Source organism: Zootoca vivipara, chromosome 9, assembly GCF_963506605.1.
Source record: "Zootoca vivipara chromosome 9, rZooViv1.1, whole genome shotgun sequence".
NCBI classification, from domain to species: Eukaryota; Metazoa; Chordata; class Lepidosauria; order Squamata; family Lacertidae; genus Zootoca; species Zootoca vivipara.
This window is the reverse complement of record NC_083284.1, coordinates 62,998,128-63,017,619: the sequence shown is the minus strand read 5'-3', so window position 1 is coordinate 63,017,619 and position 19,492 is coordinate 62,998,128. Positions and strand designations below refer to the sequence as shown.

The following is a 19,492-nucleotide window of genomic DNA, read 5'->3' as shown; positions in this document are numbered from 1 at the left end:
TCCATGTGACAGCCCTTGAGTTATTCACATGTGGTTACGTGTATACTATGATTTTCTGCCCATCAAGTTGCTGATAACAGTCAGAAGTCCAGGCTGGTGTTTTGTTTTGGTCACCTGACAATCCTACTTACTGCTGGTAGAAATAACACACCCCAAAGGCACTTCTTGTCCCAGGGTCTCATCATGTAAACAATGCCGATAGTATTCTTTGGAAGGGAAATATCCAATAGAGACTTCTGACCGTGCAACCTGTCTGCTCAGGTGTCCCCTTGGGTGGAAAGGAGATCACGGGGAGCCTTTATTTCCATAGAGCACTGCCAAGAATAGTGGTGTTTCCAGTTCCTGAGCTAAATTCACCCAGCAGGAAGAGAGCTGTCAATTTTGTGACTTCCAGAGGGAGCAAAGTACCGAAAACACACAAAAGCACGGTCACAAGAACCTGCTCAGATTGCTACAGAAATTAGCCATTGTGTAGTAAAGCCATCACGTGGGCTGTTGGAGGTTTGTTTGCCCTTTTTTTCCCCCCTCCAGGAGCAATGAAGTTTGGCAGGTTTTCTAGCTTGCAGGTAAAGGGTTACAGAGTCTAGGAAGTATTAAATGCAAACTTTAAAGGGTTTTATTTTCATCTGCCGTCACATGACTCCTGGGTGCCCAATGACACTCGCGACAGTGTCTCTCATTAGGAGGTCATGCAAACTCCTGCCTGCTAAAGGAGGCATTTGTTACATATTTAGCATTCAAATGCAGAAGCCGGGCTTAAGCCATGGGAGATCCTAATCAGCAGCCAGCTTCGTTTCCCCAACAGCACAGAAGCTGCAGGTAAGAGAGGCTCTTCTCCCTTTCAAAACTTTTGCCACTTTCCCTGCCAGGCTTTTGAGACTGAGACACCTGGCATAATGTTATGTGTCGTAGCAGAAGGACTGTGATCCTTCGGATAGAAACCTATTAAGAGTTTCACTTGTTGCTGCAAGAAGCACTGTTTGGTTCTACTTTTAAACGAGCAAGTACATTCCTCTAGTCATCAGTGGCTCCAGGGCTTTCGAAAACTTCTCCTTTGTGCATTTCTTCAACAGATGGGTTGAGGTTGAATGGCATGGGTGCTGCCAACAGGTGTTTATCGTGAGATCAGGGCTACTCGTGCATGAAAGGCTTTTTGCAGCACCCACACAATGTTGAAAACATCAGGTGCCAGCCTGTGTTTCCTGTCCCCCCCCCTGGCAATTTAATCCAGATTTACCCTTGGGGTGGGATCTCGTAAAGTGGGGAGACCGTCTGTTGTCGGAGACCTCTTTGCGATACTACCTGTTTGCAAATTAAGCCCCAAATCTGGAGCCCCGAATATCAGGTTAATAAACTCCAGATTTTAAATTGCAACATGCATGGGGATGGGCAGCAATTGGTGGGAATTGCTTGGGGGAAATGACATATATTTGGCACATGTTTCTTGAAAGGTTGTGATATGTTTTGTATGAAAAGCGGCTTCCCCTATTGATTTCAAATTCCATTAAGTTCAAGAGAATTCTTCTTACAATTTTTTTAAAAAGTGAATGCATTAAATGCACGTTTGCAAACTTGTGTGTCGTAACAGATACACACTCCTTAGATGAGGCTCTCTGATGAGTGAATGTTTGGCAGGGGACGTGGGTGAAAGTGTGTTACATAAGAAGCTGGTGGTTGGGGGTGAAAATGGGATTGGAAGGAAGGCAAGTGAACAATTATAAAGTCTGAAAAAAATAGCATGCTTCTGATTCTAAATCAGGTGGGTGTACAAATGTGAACTTGGGCAATAATGGTCTTGAGTTGCTGCTGTCAAGTTCTACATGTCCTATGAAAGGAGGACAATGGCAGGAGAAAGGGAGATTCTCCTACATCCTCCACCGGTGCTTTTCATTTGATGTAACTTGATGTCTTTTAGGAGATTGTTTTTGTTACGCCCACTATGGGAATGGAAAAAATGACACCTAACAGCACATAACCTATAGCCAAGATCTGCTAGGATGATCAAGTCTGGAACAGACAGATTGCAGGCTGTCCTGGCTGAGCTCAGCTGGGGCCACATTGGCAGAACTCGCTTAACCCAGCTGAGTCAGGTCTATACCAGCTCAGCCAGCTTAAGCCAGTAAAACGTACGCTGTCCCCACTCCAAAAATAAATGTGGTTTGGGGTATAGCAGGGGCAGGATGGGCAAGGAGAGACTTACAACTACAGTCATACCTTGGTTTTTGAACAGCTTAGTTCTCGAACGTTTTGGCTCCCAAACACTGCAAACGTAGAAGTGACTATTCTGGTTTGCGAACTATTTTTGGAAGCCGAATGTCTGATGGGGCTTCCACGGCTTCCGACTGGCTGCAGGAGCTTCCTGCAGCCAATCAGAAATGGTGCTTTGGTTTCCGAACATTTTGGAAGTTGAACGGACTTCCGGAACGGATTCCATTTGACTTCCAAGATACGACTGTATTCCAAACCTCTTTTAGCTCAGTCATGTGACATGGCAACCAAGAGTAGACTTCAGTAATATTTCATGGTATGGCTCCATGCGTGAGGCCAAAATTTGGCGCCCCCAAATGGATCTTCTCAATTATGGATCTTCTGAATTTTGCACCCTCTTGGCTCAGTGTAATTTATGGGCGAATCACCCACAGCGCCCACCCAAAATCAGGCACAACTGGTAAATTAGCTGAACTTCCACTGGCAAACAGAGCGCTGTAAATCAAGTTCTATTATAAAGGCTTGTTTTCTTTCCGCCAGACTTGGGCCAACTCAGCCATCAGTTGCTTCAATCCTGAACAGAGTTTGGAATTGGATGAATTTATGTTTGCATAAATTCCACTGGCTTCTTATACTTAGGATTGCTCTGAAACACACTTATTATGGCGTCAGCTTTCGCGAACTAGCATGGTCCTTTAGACATAAGCCAATGAAAGCTTATGGTACATAATAAAAGTATTAGTATTTAAGATGTTGCCAGGCTCTTGGTTCTGTTGCAGGAAAAACAACAGTCACCTTTCTCGTTCTGGACAGTTCTCCTTTGGGAGGGAGAGGCCTATAAATCCAATGCTGTGATTGTTCTAGAACACAATGGTGTTTTGCTGTGCTTCACTCGCTGATCTTGTTAGTTACTGTGTCTGACAATCCTGGTATCTATTTTTCTATCAGTTATTTCCATTGGGGATTTAAAGACACTTTGTGCACATACAGCCTTGTATATGTTTGCGTAAAACATTTGAGGTGCCCCCTCAAAAAATTAGCTACAGTGTGTTACATACTCCAGCTCTGATGTGCAACTTAGAGAAGTTCTCAAAACTCTAAAAAGGAAGTGTTGCTATCTGTGTTTAATAAACAATATGGGCATGTTGGCTCCAGACAAATCAGTTAATGTCCTAGATTGAATCAGAAACCCTAGCATTACTGATTATTATTATTATTATTATTATTATTATTATTATTATTATTATTAAAGTGAGGGGTATCCATTCATGGACCTCTTGCCATTTTTTCTAGTTATGCCCGAGATTATGGTGATTGGTGGCTTCTGATTCAGGAGTAGAGATCTTGACCAGGGGTCAGCAAACTTTTTCAGCAGGGGGCTTGTCCACTATCCCTCAGACCTTGTGGGGGGGGGGGCAGACTATATTTTTGGGGGGGGGGTTGAACGAAAATGCCCCACAAATAACCCAGAGATGCATTTTAAATAAAAGGACACATATTCTACTCATGTCAAAACAGCAGGCAGGCCCCACAAATAACCCAGAGATGCATTTTAAATAAAAGAACACATTCTACTCATGTAAAACACGCTGATTCCTGGACCATCTGTGGGCTGGATTTAGAAGGTAATTCCGGCCCCCAGGCCATAGTTTGCCTACCCATGATCTTGACAATTCTAAATGAAGTCCTGCTTCTTCCAAAGGTGAGGTAACTGCAGACTGAAATGAGTTTTAGGGTCCATCTTGGTGTTTCATGGGTACCCTTGTGGAGGCCAAGTGAAAGGAGTGTTTTATGTATCTTGTTAACTACATTGGGAATTTGCTTGGAACTTGCAGCTGTTTCAGAGTCATATTAATATTAGTGAGCTTATTTCACCAATGCTGAAGGAACTGAGTTTCAAAGTGCTGGTCTTGTCCGTCAAAGCCCTCTATTGCTTGGGCTCTGCGTATCTTGTGAGATGCCTGCTCCAACCTTCTGAGATCTACAGGGGAAGCCCCTGATGTAGGGTAGAGCCTTCTCGGTGGTGGTACCACTTTTTAGTACAGTCATACCTCGTGTTGTGTTGGGTTCATGTTGCGTCTTTTCGGCTTGCGAACGCGGCAAACGTGGTAGTGTATACTTCCGGGTTTCGCTGTGTGGGTTCACGCAGAAGTGTTCTGCGTGCTTCGCGCATGCACAGAAGCGCTCTATCGTGATCCGCGCTTGCGGACTTTTGGGGGTGCGAATGGCACCCTGGAACGGTTCATGTCCACAACTAGAAGTACCACTGTACTAAGGAAATAAAACAGGAGAGGAAGCTGACAATCGACTCAAATCCAGGGCATGCTATGGATGAAGCCTTGACTCTGCAGTTGTTGCCAGAACTGATGGTGTATTGTGGGATCAGTTTCATCTTAGACTGGAACTATTAAGCGGTTGCAAATACTCACTTTGGGGGGAGGCAGTGGTGAGGGTTGTGATGGAAGAACAGATCTATCAATGTCTATTTTGCATGATACTGAAGTGGTATCTCTGTATTCATAGTCTCTGAACACCAGCTACAGGGAATAAATACAGTGGTACCTCGGTTTATGAACACAATTGGTTCCAGAAGTCTGTTCATAAACTGAAGCGTTCATAAACTGAAGCGAACTTTCCCATTGAAAGTAATGGAAAGTAGATTAATCTGTTCCAGATGGTCCGCGGAGTACTTAAACTGAAGCGTTCATAAACTGAAGCGAACTTTCCCATTGAAAGTAATGGAAAGTGGATTAATCTGTTCCAGACGGTCCGCGGAGTACTTAAACTGAAGCGTTCATAAACTGAAGCAAACTTTCCCATTGAAAGTAATGGAAAGTGAATTAATCCGTTCCAGAAGGGTCCGCAGCGTTCGTAAACCGAAAATTTGTAAACCGAGGTGTTCATAAACCGAGGTTCCACTGTATCAGAAGTGGGTTGTTGTCTTTTCTATAGCCTATTTGTAAGGTATTTGGAACCATGTGGCTAGCTACTGAATGCCAGGCTAAATGAACTCTCAGTCAGTTCTTATGTTCTTGAAACTTATGTTTCCCACTGAAAAGTAAGGGACCAGAAGTGCTTAGCTGAATGGCCCCTGTACGTATAACTATTTAAGGAAATACACACGATCGCTGCTACTGTTTGCTTGCTACGTCGCCAGTATGGGGAGGGAGTGGCCACCAACTCACAACTGGTAAAGCTCTTTTATTGTGCCTTCACTTTTATTTTAAATAACGACTGTACATAGTGGCTGGGTGGGTCCTGAACATCCAGCATTGTAAGATACTCAAAGGTAAATGTGAGAGAGATGTTTAGTGATGTCATATGTTCCTGGAACACTTTAAAAGAGAATAGCAAATATTTGATCGGGGAGGTAAATACAACTGTTTGATGTCTTTGGCACAACACCGATAAACCATTCCTAAACGAATCTTGTCTTAGTCTGGATTTCATACCCACATTATTCAGAAGCAGCAAACAGGGCTGAGTACTGTATAAACTGGCTTTTTATAAACAGTCTCCAACGTATATTGGAATAGTCCTTTTGGACACTATCTCTAAAGCGTTATGAAAATGTTAAATGCATATTATCCAGAAGTGCTCTTCCTGTACTTGTAACTCTCCTTTTCTCCCTGCCTGAGGGCTTCCTTACACATTGCAGAAATCGCTTTTCCACTTCCTATGCATTTACGGTCATTTTCTCTGTACCAGAGAAACTTTTTTGAGTCCCTGCTGATGGCATTCTTCTTTAAACATGCCTACCCAGATGTTTAGAAAGTTTGTTAGGAGTTTGAATTTTATTTTATTTTATTGCGGTTTTAACCTTCTGTGTGTTATCATTTATGGTTGTTAATTTTTTAGCGGTTATTTTTATTTTGTAAACTGCTTTGAGGTTTTTCTAAAAGCAAGCGGTACATAAATTTTGTGAAATAATTAAATGGCATCTCCTGCTCTGGCTTTCGAAGCAAAGTGTGTTGGCAAACTGGCCATAATGGTGTGTGAGTGCTGCTTTTAACTTACCAACATTTAATAAAATGCCTAATCCCACAATGAAATTGCTTATGCTTATTATAGCACAAGTGCAATTCAAACACATTTGACTGTCTGTTGTGGAAAGGAGCCAGTGTGCTGTCATTCAGTGGCCACTGAATGTTGTTCATTGCATTATTTATTGTGGCTCACCTGCCCTTAGGATTTTCCCCTTAAAAATAAAAGGTGTGTGCCCCTCCAAACCTCAGAGTGACCCTGAGTCTGCTAATACCTTCCTCCCAGACAAAGGTGGTGCCGGTGACTTGGTTACACTTACATGAGCAAAGAAATGCTTAGAACTGGAAATACAGCAAATTACAGTGATAAATTTGGCACTTTGGTGCCAATGAATGCTGGTCCAAAATCTCTTCCCTGAGGCTGCCGCTTCACGCTGCCTATTTACACAGGAATTCCCTTGATCTCTCAACCTGGTCCACTCACTGTGTTGTTTTAAGTGGATTGCCTTTTGATCTGTTTCACTGGTGGATGTTTTTATTTTGAAGTTCGCATAACTGGTTTATACTACGTAAACTACTTAACAAAGCTATTTTGACATTCAAGTGGTACAAAAAGGGTTCCTTGGAGTTGGCTGTGCTATGAAAGTTTTGCAGATTGTCTAATTCAGGGGTCAGCAAACTTTTTCAGCAGGGGGTCGGTCCACCGTCCCTCAGACCTTTGAAGAAGAAAAAAGAATGAATTCCTATGCCCCACAAATAACCCAGAGATGCATTTTAAATAAAAGGACACATTCTGCTCATGTAAAATCATGCTGATTCCCATTTAGAAGGCGATTGGGCCAGATCCAGCCCCCCCCCCCCGGAGTCTTAGTTTGCCTACCCATGGTCTAATCCCCTGCTTTCAGCGCAACTGTGATTTTCACATTAGTCTGTGATTATTATTCTCCTACAGACTGTTGTAAGCAAAAAAAAGCAGCCTTTTCATAGAATCATAGAGTTGGAAGGGACCACAAGGGTCATCTAGTCCAACCCCCTGCAATGCAGGTATCTTTTGCACAGTGTGGGACTCGAACCCATGACCCTGAGATTAAAAGGCACATGCTTTACCGACTGAGCTCTCTCTTTTAACGAGTTAATTTTCCCACTACCATAATTTATGGCGGGAGGGATATCTACATGATCTGTCGCTGTAGCCGCTAACAATTGTTTCCATTGTGACTCACACATCACCCATTCCATTTCACACGGTCATAAATTCCAGAAACATTCACCTGTGTGCAAAATCAAAGAAGGGTTTAAAAAGTTGTATATAGGCCAACCAGGTGCTATGGAAAAATTAGCTTTTGATCTTAAATATAGTCAAGGGGGGATTCTCTGCAGCCCCACGAGTGCTGGACTGGATCTAATGGGCTTAAGTTACAGGAGGGTCAGTTCAGGTTGAACATGCAGAGACAAATGTTGTTAGCAATAAAAGCATTGTGTGATTGATAGGAACCTGCTACCTAGAGGACACACAGGTACGTGTACACAAGCAATCTTCCCTTTCAGGCTTTCTACTTTATATATAAAAGGTAAGGCACAATGATGTCACCTGTATGAGGAAAGGAGGAACTTGTCTCATGCTATCTTCAGTTAATTATTTCTATAAATATCAATCTACTGCCCAAATTCATCAGACGTTGGTTGACTTTTAAACAAGTTTTAATCGATTAACCTAGCCCTTTAAACATTGCAATCTTAATGTTCCTAAGTTTGAATCATCCGAGGGTGCCTTTCGTCTGCCACTGTTTGTTTGTTTTTTCTGGGCGAAGGCTCCATACATTTAACACTCTTGACAGATGTACTGTACAGCATTTTCCTATTGCTGTGTGCTGAGGGAACCCTACACCCACTGATGGTGGAAGTTATTGTGCAGTAGTTAAAGGCACAAGGTTTGAAGGAAGAATTGCATGACCATACCCTCTAGCATTTCTCCGATGAAAATAGGCACATCCTATTCAACAACAACAACATTATTTATACCCCATCCATCTGACTGGGTTGTCTCAGCCACTCTGGGCAGCTTCCAACATAATAAAACATTAAACTGCCTTCAGATGTCTTCTAAAGGTGGTATAGTTACTTATCTCATTGGCTCAGGGGGTCAAGTAACTCCATTCCCTCCAATGTCCTAAGGAAAAGCGGGACATTCTGAAATCAAATCAAAAACTGGGGTGGCTTCTTTAAGTCTAGGGCCGTCCTGGGAAAATAGGGACACTAGGATAAGGTTAACAGATGTCCCCGTTTCCTGGGGACAGTCCCCAGATTTACAAATCAATCCTCATACAAAATCCATTGAAGTTGAAAAGTGTCCACGGAGTCATTGAAAATAATATCGTAACCTTACACTAGGAGAGTCTGCATGACAGGCTGGCTAATGGTTTTGTTGTTGTTGTTGTTTAGTCGTTTAGTCGTGTCTGACTCTTTGTGACCCCATGGACCAGAGCATGCCAGGCACTCCTGTCTTCCACTGCCTCCTGCAGTTTGGTCAGACTCATGTTGGTAGCTTCAAGAACACTGTCCAACCATCTCGTCCTCTGTCGTCCCCTTCTTCTCATGCCCTCAATCTTTCCCAGCATCAGGGTCTTTTCCAGGGAGTTTTCTCTTCTCATGAGGTGGTCAAAGTATTGGAGCCTCAGCTTCAGGATCTGTCCTTCCAGTGAGCACTCAGGGCTGATTTCCTTCAGAATGGATAGGTTTGATCTTCTTGCAGTCCATGGGACTCCCAAGAGTCTCCTCCAGCACCATAATTCAAAAGCATCAATTCTTCGGCGATCAGCCTTCTTTATGGTCCAGCTCTCACTTCCATACATCACTACTGGGAAAACCATAGCTTTAACTATATGGACCTTTGTTGGCAAGGTGATGTCTCTAATGGTTTAACTGGTTTAACTCCAGCTAATGGTTTAACTGGTGTCAAATGGTTGAAGCAAGTTAATAAAAGGAATTAATTAAAATGAGGCAGACTCTACACACTGAGTGACTGCAGCCGTAAGCAATTAAATGGATTAGGAATGCCTGCCAAAGCCCCAAATCCCTTTGCTTAAAGAGATGTTTGTGGTACCTGTGGTTGGTAAGAAGGATTTTGTGTTCTTTTCTTGACCTGCCATATGCCCTTAGTGGTTCTTATTTCCTCCCTGCTCAATGACATCAGCTTAATGCCCACCTAGCAATGGTTTTCTCCCATAACACCATGCACCTGTCACATTTTAAAAGCCAAACAACTAATGTAACACCGTACACCCCTGCAAATGACCTGCGTGGTCGCAGACAATGTGATAATTAACAAAGAATAGCTTCTTACTGCCGGAATACCAAAGCAGAAAACAAAAGCTGAGCAGATTATCCAGCCGTACTTTTTCCTGGTTGCAAGTTGATGATTAAGAGCAAAGCAAGCACTTTGTTTTTGTTCTGGCAGAGTTCCTTTAACAGTTGCATGACAGGTAGAAATTCAGTAGGGCGATTCTTTACCTGTCATTGTATTCCCACGCCAGGTAAGACTGCACCTGTAATTCAGCTATTAAAGGCACAGGAGTCCTGAGAGGGGGGAAAAGCTGGCGATCATTCAGAGCTAGCAGCGTTTGAAACTCCCATTGTTCTAGGCACGTTTTGTGACAGGGGATTTCATGAGTGCGATGAGTTTCTGAGCTCTGGGCGCAGTACTGAGCACCTAAGATTTCAGATTAAAACTGCCACTGCTGGAACGAAAGGAGGACCGTTTTTCTGCTTCCCCACGTCCAGCCACTCTCTGAGGACTGGAGAAGGGACCCTTATAAGCATATTAGGGGAACGGGCAGGGGAAGTATGGCTTTGGTTTTCGCAGTCTTCAGATGAGGACTAGACCATGTGAAAAATGAATATAAGCCTTTAGCTGCAGTTCATTCATTTTCAGCTTTGTATCCTTCTTACAAAAAAGCATGCCTAGATATTCCATTGCAAAGATTCCAAGAGCTCTGGCCAGGTAAAGGAATAATTTTTAGAAAGTTTTAAGTTGAGAATAATAAGACAAATTCCAGCAGCAATCCAGTTCTTAGAAATCCAGGTCAAGGCCCTGTTTCGGTTTATTCTTCATCAGCTCTAGTTTCATAGTTTCGAGGTCAAAGCGTACCATTCCTGTTTTCCTTTACCTGGCCAGAGCTCTTGGAATCTTTTCATTTGATTTTCTCAACTCTCCAATGACTCCAATTTATTTGTAGATATTCCACTGCAGCACCCATAACACTTGTGAAAAAACCGGTGTGCAAGAGCTAGGCTCCTTAGCCGTTGTCATAAATCATAGAATTGTAGAGTTGGAAGGGACCACCAGGGTCATCTAGTCCAACCCCCTGCAATGCAGGAATCTTTTGCGCAACATGGGGCTTGAATCCACGATCCTGAAATTGAGAGTCTCATGCTCTACCTACCAACTGAGCCGTGCTTCTACTTGTGCAGGTAAACAGGTCACCTTTGTGCTGTGGGGGGAAGGAACCTGATGAACCGTTATATCTGAATATTGTGATTGCTCGTATTAACAGATCTCCATTACCTGTAAGCGGCCTTGGAAGGATTTGCACTCAGAAAGGCAATGTACCGATAATTTAAATAAATAAATACAAAACCACAGAAGCAGCCTCAATATAAGGAAAACCTTGCAGAAGACAGGGCTGGCTTACTTGTGAGGCAAGGTGAGGATCCTTGGGCGGCACGATCCACAGCGGCAGCAGATCTGGCCTTCAAGGAATGTATAGCCCGCTGCTGCCAGCAATGGCTGTGGAACACTCTTTAGAGGCCGGATCTGCCACCTTCTTGGCAGCTGCCCCCCCATGCTGCCTCCACAGCAGTTTTTTTGTGTGTGTGTGAATAGGAGACACTGCTCTCTCCTCCCAGCCCCAGGGAGGAAATGGTGGGGGCTGCCCCCTGGTGGTTAGAGCATGGTGTTGATAACGCTATGGTCACAGGTTTGACCCTTGTATAGGGGTTGGACCCGGGTCCCTTCCAACTCTACAATTCTACGATTCTATTTGTCTCCTGGGCTCTGCACCCAACTGGTGTTATTCAGAGTGGACCCCTTTCCCTCCCACGACGGCCTTTGATTCCCACTTTTACCATTGGGTAACCCTTGATTTGATTCCACTTGCCCCCCTTGTTCCTATTATCGATCTTTACTCACCCCTTCTTCCCTGGTTGGGTGCCATTTTGTGGTTTGCCCCAAGGGCCAAAATGTCTTGGGCTGGCCCTGCATATAAGCATGTAGGTGACGTTTTGTGGTGGGACGGCCATTCCATATGCCAGCCTTCCTCCACCTGATTCTCTCCAGATGTTTTGAACCATAGCTGCCATCCCATCGGACCATTGGTTATGTTAGCATGGGGGGATGGGAGCTGCAGTCCTGGAAGGCACCAGGTTGGAGAAGGCTACCATATTTATTCGCCAAGAAAGCCATTTCCAGTCACCACCTGCCTAATGTCAGGTGATGGGTGAACCTCAGTGAGAGAATCCTTCATCCTTCTCTGGGTTTGGGCAGACGGTCACGTTTTTCTACAAGGCCCCTGTGCCTTTTTAGCAAGTGCATACCGTAACAAGCTGAAATTGAATAGGCAAAGCTGTTGCATCCTGGGGAAGCCCTTTCCTCCATGAGACGGAGGTCATCGTGCCATCTTTTTGCCCCTTGCTCTGCTGTACTTTTTAGGTTCCTAAGAAAACCAATGAAGCTGTGAAGTCAAATGCTGTTTCCATTCCTAGAGCTCCGCTCAGCAGAGTCCTTTTCTGGAAAACTGGATATGGGCCTAATCATCCTTCATGATTATAGCAGGGATTGTAGAATTCAGTGCTACAATACATCTATAAAGGAGAAGCCAAATAAGGTGCCCTGGATTTCAAAGTTTTGCTGGATATATAAACTTCACTTCTACTGTCTGAAAGAGGTTATTGTCCCTTTAAAACAGGCATGTCAAACATGCGGCCCTCCAGATGTTTTGGACTACAATTCCCATCTTCCCCAACCACTGGTCCTGCTAGCTAGGGATCATGGGAGTTGTAGGCCAAAACATCTGGAGGGCCGCATGTTTGACATGCCTGCTTTAAAACTAAAAGAAAAAGGTCCTTGTTATCAGCATGTATTTTTGGTTTGCCTCCTCTGGGTGGGGCATGGAAAAGACAATATTTGCCTGCTTTGCGGTTCTATTCTTTTCATGCTTGTGTTTTGTATTCTCTTGCCCCGCACCCCCAAATTGACCAGGTGGATTTATGTTTCAATTGTCAGAATACATGGAACTGTTCGCTATATATATATTTTTAAGTTAGCATTGTAAAGTTTTGTAATTATTAATAAATTTTGTTGTTGTTTAGTCGTTTAGTCGTGTCCGACTCTTCATGACCCCATGGACCAGAGCATGCCAGGCACTCCTGTCTTGCACTGCCTCCCGCAGTTTGGTCAAACTCATGTTTGTAGCTTCGAGAACACTGTTCAACCATCTCATCCTCTGTCGTCCCCTTCCCCTTGTGCCCTCCATCTTTCCCAGCATCAGGGTCTTTATGTCTACCCAAATAAATTAGCATATGCAAATTTTATGCAAAACTGGGTTCCTTCCCCCCCCCCCCTTTTTATGTTGCATCTCCTCTCTTTTTCGGTAACGCAGAATTGGCTGTCCTGTGCTGTTTATTTTTTTATTTTTTTCAGGCTTATCCACACAAGAGTTTGGTGTGGGTTTGAAACTGCAGGTGCCTTGTTCCCACAGTGGGAAATTTAAATATATGTGCTCTTTCTCTCTTTCTCTCTCTGGGTTGCAACCCTGTTTCGACACAGGAATTATCTGAGTAAATGAGCATTCAACAAAATAATCATTTTTAAAAACAGAAACTATCGCCTCTTTACCCTTGTGTCACACATTTTGGAGCAAGAAATGGCAGGCTTGGAAATCTGTAATGCATCGTGTTGTGACAAGGAAGAAACATCACACTGAAGACTGGGTTTACTCCCTCCCAATTTCCTATAAAATAAGCTTACAGCAAAGAAACTTGAAACAATATAATCCTGAGACTAAGGTTACAGTGACTTCACTTCAAAAATGAAACCTCCTCCCAACCTTTGGTCTAGCACAGCAGACCATAGATCAGGGGACCACAAACTACGGCCCCCGGGCCGGATGCGGCCCAATCGGCCTCCCAATCCGGCCCGCGACGACCCCCGCCGCCCGCTGCCGCCGCCCGCTCTTACAGCGCGCGGCGCGGCGATGATCTTAAAAATCGGCAAAGAATCGCCGAAAATCCTTTGTGCGCATGCGTATGGGCCTCTCCCGACCCAGAAGAGGTCATTTCCGATGCACTTCCGGGTCGGGGGAGGCCCATACGCATGCGCACAAGCGATTTTCGGCGATTTTTTCCCGCCCGTGTGCGTGTGCGCATGCGCATGGGCGCGCACTCCCCCGCCCTCCGGCCCGCCGCGCGGTCGGCACGGCGGGCACCGGCCCGCTGCGCGGTAAGTCTGGGGACCCCTGCCATAGATCATTTGTTTGCATGTCCTGGAAAGTGTCGTTAAGGCCCATAATTATCATATGCACCCTAAAGTGAAATACTGTGCTATCTATATAAGTAAGTGAAGCTTTTACAGGCTGTGATGGAAGTGGAGAGTAGCTTCCATAACTTGGAAGTCGAACGGAAACCGTTCCGGAAGTCCATTCAACTTCCAAAACGTTCGGAAACCAAAGCATGGCTTCTGATTGGCTGCAGGAATCTCCTGCAGCCAATCGGAAGCTGCGGAAGCCCCATCGGACTCCCAAAAATAGTTCACAAACTGGAAAAGTCACTTCTGGGTTTGCAGTGTTCGGGAGCCAAAATGTTTGAGGATTAAACTCTTCGAAAACCAAGGTATGACTGTATAGATCAGGGGTCAGCAAACTTTTTCAGCAGGGGGCTGGTCCACTGTTCCTCAGACCTTGTGGGGGGCCAGACTATATTTTGGAAAAAAATATGAATGAATTCTTATGCCCCACAAATAACCCAGAGATGCATTTTAAAGAAAAGGACACATTCTACTCATGTAAAAACATGCTGATTCCCGGACCGTCCGTGGGCCGGATTTAGAAGGCAATTGGGCCACATCTGGCCCCCGGGCCTTAGTTTGGGGACTCCTGGTATAGATGAATGTCTTGAAAGGGTAGCTAATTCTTAGTTGCTTAACTGTGGTTGCCTTCTTACCAGCAGGTAGTGGGGAGAAGTATTTGAGTTATTTTTCTGCCTCAGGAGCCAAAATAACCCTGTTGACCTTGGGTAGTATGCGCCTTGACTTGGCACCATTTTGTGCTTTGCCTCAGGCAGCAAAATGTCTTGAGCCAACGCTCGTCATTGTTTTGAGGCAACCTGCTGTTAAAGGCTCAGCTGGGAGAAAAACAAGAGGAGTGGAATAAAGAATAAGGGAGAGTATTTCCCTGTGTATACAAGCCACTCCCGTTCATTGGCACCGTGAAGTTTAAAAACAAGACCTCATTGGAAAAGTTTACATACTACTTCTGAACATGTGGTATCACAAGCTACCCTCGCTAGGCTGGAGCCTCACTTTTTGTTGGTAACTTTAGGTGAACAGAGAGCCTATTCTTCTTGAGAAGGAAAAATGGATTAAATGGCTAGTTGGCCGGACTCCAGACAATGCTAAATCTCTTAAAGGAACAAATGTTTTCTTCAGCTTTTAAGCATTGTTCCAGTGCAGGACTGCAAAAGACTGTAAATAACATTAAGATAAAGAAATCAAACACCTTTCCATTCAATAGCAGGATGGAAATAGAAACTGTGCTTCACAGAGGCCTCACCATTATAGTTCCCCCCCCCCCTGTATTGCACCTGCCCCTTGGGTCAATTAAGTGGCTTTGCCGATTCACTAAGACACAATTGCTTGGATTTGAACATTTTACTCCAAATGGTTGTGGCTTTATAAGAATGCAAGTTCTCCTGTCACATCTCTCATAAATGTGTCAAGGAAATTCTTTTTGAGAGAGAGAAATCAATTGGGGGGAAAGTATCTTAGGCATGAGATACAGATTAAATTATATGTTCTACACAGTTGTTAAACCCTGTCTTTTTTATATAAAAAAGAGACAAAATTGAATATGATGGTGGACTGGGAATAGACCGATTTGAAACAATTTTCATGGAAAGTATTGAGAGACCACAATCTCATACCTTCCACATTTATCCAATGAAAATTACCTCACAGGATTGTTGTAAATAAAAAAATGTACAAGGGAAGGGATTGTGCGCAACATCTTCCACAGATAAAGTTTTTAACTGTAAGCTGACTTGAGTCCGTCATGGAAAATGGCAGGAAATGATGATGATGATGATGATGATGATGATGATGATGATGATGATGGAAACTGTGAGAATGATCAGGAACATACCAGAGAGAAAATCCTATTGAACTCAGTGGGACTCAGTTTTGAGGAAAAAATGCTTAGGGTTACAATGTAAGACTGCTGCACAGCCTTTACCCAGTTACCTGAGAGTAAGCTTCATTGAATAGTGGAACTTACTTACCAGTAGACAGTGTAAGCCTCCATTTACAATAAAGGAATAAATACTCCACGTTTCCTTAAAAATGGCTGGCTGCTGAAGCATTGCAATTAAAGAATTTAAAGCGCATGGGTGACGTTTTCCTTCAAAATTATAGGGACATTTGGAGGGTATGCAATCTTTCTTTTCACGCTGAGCAGTTGCTGGCGTGTACCCGGACTGGATGCGTAGGGATTGTGCCAAATGGAGAAGAAACTGGAAAGTTTTGTGTGTATCCCAAAGCACCAGTCTGTAACATCCCCTAGGCCAGAGTGATCCTTCGTGAGCTCTTCTTGGCCTTTGTGTTAGATGGTAAGGTAAAAAAGTAAAGGACCCCGGACAGTTAAGTCCAGTCAAAAGCGACTATGGGGTTGCAGCGCTCATCTGGCTTCAGCCCAAAGGAGCTGGCGTTTGTCCACAGACAGCTTTCCGGGTCATGTGGCCAACAGGACTAAACCGCTTCTGGCGCAACGGGACACTGTGACAGAAACCAGAGCACACGGAAATGCCGTTTACCTTCCCGCCGCAGCGGTACCTATTTATCTACTTGCACTGGCATGCTTTCGAACTGCTAGGTTGGCAGGAGCTGGGACAGAGCAACGGGAGCTCACTCCGTCGTGGGGATTCAAACCACCAACCTTCCGATCGGGAAGCCCAAAAGGCTCAGTGGTTTATGCCACAGGACCCAGGTGGCGCTGTGGGACCCAGGTGGCGCTGTGGTTAAACCACTGAGCCTAGGGCTTGCTGATCAGAAGGTCGGCGGTTCGAATCCCTGTGACGGGGTGAGCTCCTGTTGCTTGGTCCCAGCTCCTGCCAACCTAGCAGTTCGAAAGCACGTCAAAAATGCAAGTAGATAAATAGGAACCGCTACAGCGGGAAGGTAAGCGGCGTTTCCATGTGCTGCTCTGGTTTGCCAGAAGCGGCTTTGTCATGCTGGCCACATGACCTGGAAGCTATACGCCGGCTCCCTCGGCCAATAATGCGAGATGAGCGCGCAACCCCAGAGTCGGTCACGACTGGACCTAATGGTCAGGGGTCCCTTTACCTTTACCTTTACCACCTGCATCCCTAGATGGTAGGCTCAATGGACCATGGACTCATCTTGGATATTCACATTGCAAAGCACTTGTACACTGTGTAAATAGAATTTAATTGCAGAGTGTGAGCAAGAACCAGGATTTGTTAACAATGCAACACCTGGAAATGTCTTCAGTGCTTGTCTTTATCTTACCTGATAGCCAATAACTCTGTCATTATTTTCCTGCTCTGCAGAGGAATGGCCTAAAGCAGCAATTTGCCTAAGGCCATCCAACAGGAAAATAGCTAAGTCTCGGATCTGAACCCAAGTTGAGGGTGAATGTTCTGTCCTCGGGGCTATTATTGGTTCCATGCATTGTGCCCTTTAGTGGAAAGATACAGCTGAAGTTATCCAGCTGTTGTTTCCATTTTTTTAAACTATCCTGCCCATTTTTTCCCTTAGCCTAAGAAGCGATAGGTTTAGTGCAGATGGAACAAAGTGTTGCAGTGCGTTCCAATGAACCCCAGAAATATTTTCATTTCTGTTTACCTTCCAGCTTTGAGAGATGATAGTAAATGACAATCCTCTCTAAAGTTTTGCAATCTGTACACTGAAAATGCAATCTCAGCTGTTATCTGTGTCTCCTTAGGAAAAAACAACAAGAAGTACTGTTTTCTTCTCTTCTCACTGCCTATCTATATATCCTATTTAGTTTTTAGGGAGTTAGGATTATTTTTCCCCTTTCAAAATCCTGTTTAAGTCTCCTAAAGCATGGCTCATGATGTTCTGCAAACTTCATGACATATCCCTTCCCCCAATTTTGTTCCAGTTTGTTGTGGAGAAGATGCTGAAAAACTGAAGATACAGCGATGCCTCGCAAGCCGAATTTAATCGTTCCGTGAGTCAATTCGTTTTGCGAAAAATTCGTCTTGTGAATCGTGGTTTCCCATAGGAATGCATTGCAATTTTTTTTTTTTGCCCATAGGAACACATTAATTAAATTTCAATGCATTCCTATGGGAAACCGCGATTCGCAAGACAAATTTATCGCAAAACGAATTCGTCTTGGGAGTCACCATGAGATTGCAAGACTCATTCGTCTTGCGAGGTACTGTACTCATTTCATGTTCCTAACACAAGTTGAAACTGAATTATTCCAAACCTTCAGTTTGCAATAGGTGCAGATAATCTCCTAGCAGTTGTGAACTAAGTACAAGAGCTAGTATGGTTGCATTCTGTTCTATAAAGACCCTAGATGCATGATTTTTTGCTCTCAAAATACAATGAAGTTCATCACGGACTGAGATTTCTTTGATTAAAGCAGTTTTATTTGGTATCTCCTTCTGTTAAGTTAACCTTTCATGGCATACCACTTTGCTATAAGAGCAAAAGAGGGAATAAATAAAATTAAATGTCAATTTAACAAGTTGCAATTTATCTCACTGAATTAAATTGTTATGTATTCAGTGGTCTGTGTTTGCCTGAGCTAAGGAATCTGAACCCCTGATTGGATATTCATGCTATCCAATCACAGAACATTTCAGGACTTTGGCCTCTGCCATTGGCCCTTAAACTCTGACTTATGATTCGCAGCTTGGAAGTTTGGACAGCCAATCACGTTGGGAGCGGGAGTGGCCCAGGCTTTCAGAAATGTATAGAAGCAGTTGCGTTGCTCCTGTTGTCCAGTTCTGTTTGTTCAATAAATATTCTTGCTGTTATCACTGTGTTTTGCCTTGTGGGAACCCACCTTACACTTCATAAATAATCAACAAAACCAGGCCTTATTTACTCTTCTGCTGAGGGTATAAAAAGGGCCTGGTCCACTAACCTGCTGACCAAGAAACTCTTTTGAACACTGCCCCATTTTTATTCTAAGAACCTAATGAGATAGGCTAGATCAGGGGTCCCCAAACTTACCTGGCTTTGGGCCGGTGCCCACCACACCTCTGGCGCGGCGGGCCAGAAGGCAGCGGGGGGCGCGTGAGCACGCACCCATACGCAAGTGCACATGCTATTTCTCACATACTTCCGGGTGGGAGAAGCACTGGGAATAGTTGTGCGCATGCGCACGAGCGTCCTCTGACCTGGAAGTGCACCGGAAATGACGCTAGCACATGCGCACAAGCTATTTCTGGCACACATCCGACCCGGAAGTGGGCAGCCGTGCCACACCGCGCCACTAAGAGTGGGCAGCGGGGGTCGTCACGGTCATCATGGGCCAGATAAAAGAGGCCTTTGGGCTGTATGAGGCCCGCGGGCCTTAGTCTGGGGACCCCTGGGCTAGATTGAGATCGATTTGATGATGTACAGCTGAATGTGTGGAACCAGCTCCACTGAAAAGCATTACTTTGGAGATGATGTGAGATGGAGGCTCTGTTCTGTGACCTTTCACCATTCACACATGCAATCCATCACATTAGGTCGCAGTGATCAAATAATGTATACGTACATGTAAACAAGACCTTGGTCTTATGAAGAGGTCTTTTGGTTGGCTGACCCATTGCGGGTCATGTGTAGTTTTGTAATATCAGAAGAATCAGGAAGCATACAGTATCTGTTAGCTGATATCTGATAGGCCTGGCTCCCTTAGGCACAGCGTGTGTTAATCAGTGTTTTACTCGAGCCACGGCCAAAGCAGTAATAATTATTCAGTGAAATGCATGATTACTATCACAAATGCTTTCATTCCTAATTATTGCTATTATATTCATGAGTCGGAAAC

The 19,492-nt window shown here is 44.3% G+C and overlaps 1 protein-coding gene across 2 annotated transcripts in view; it reads left to right on the top strand.

The window, feature by feature from the left end:
- Nucleotides 1-536: 536 nt before the first annotated feature.
- The window catches only part of C9H4orf19 (chromosome 9 C4orf19 homolog), a 54,677-nt gene continuing 35,721 nt past the window's right edge, over nt 537-19,492 (top strand). For both annotated transcript variants that reach the window (XM_035111879.2, XM_035111881.2), the window contains exon 1: nt 537-819. The gene's annotated coding sequence lies outside the window, so the exon portion shown is untranslated. The remainder of the gene's footprint in view (nt 820-19,492) is intronic.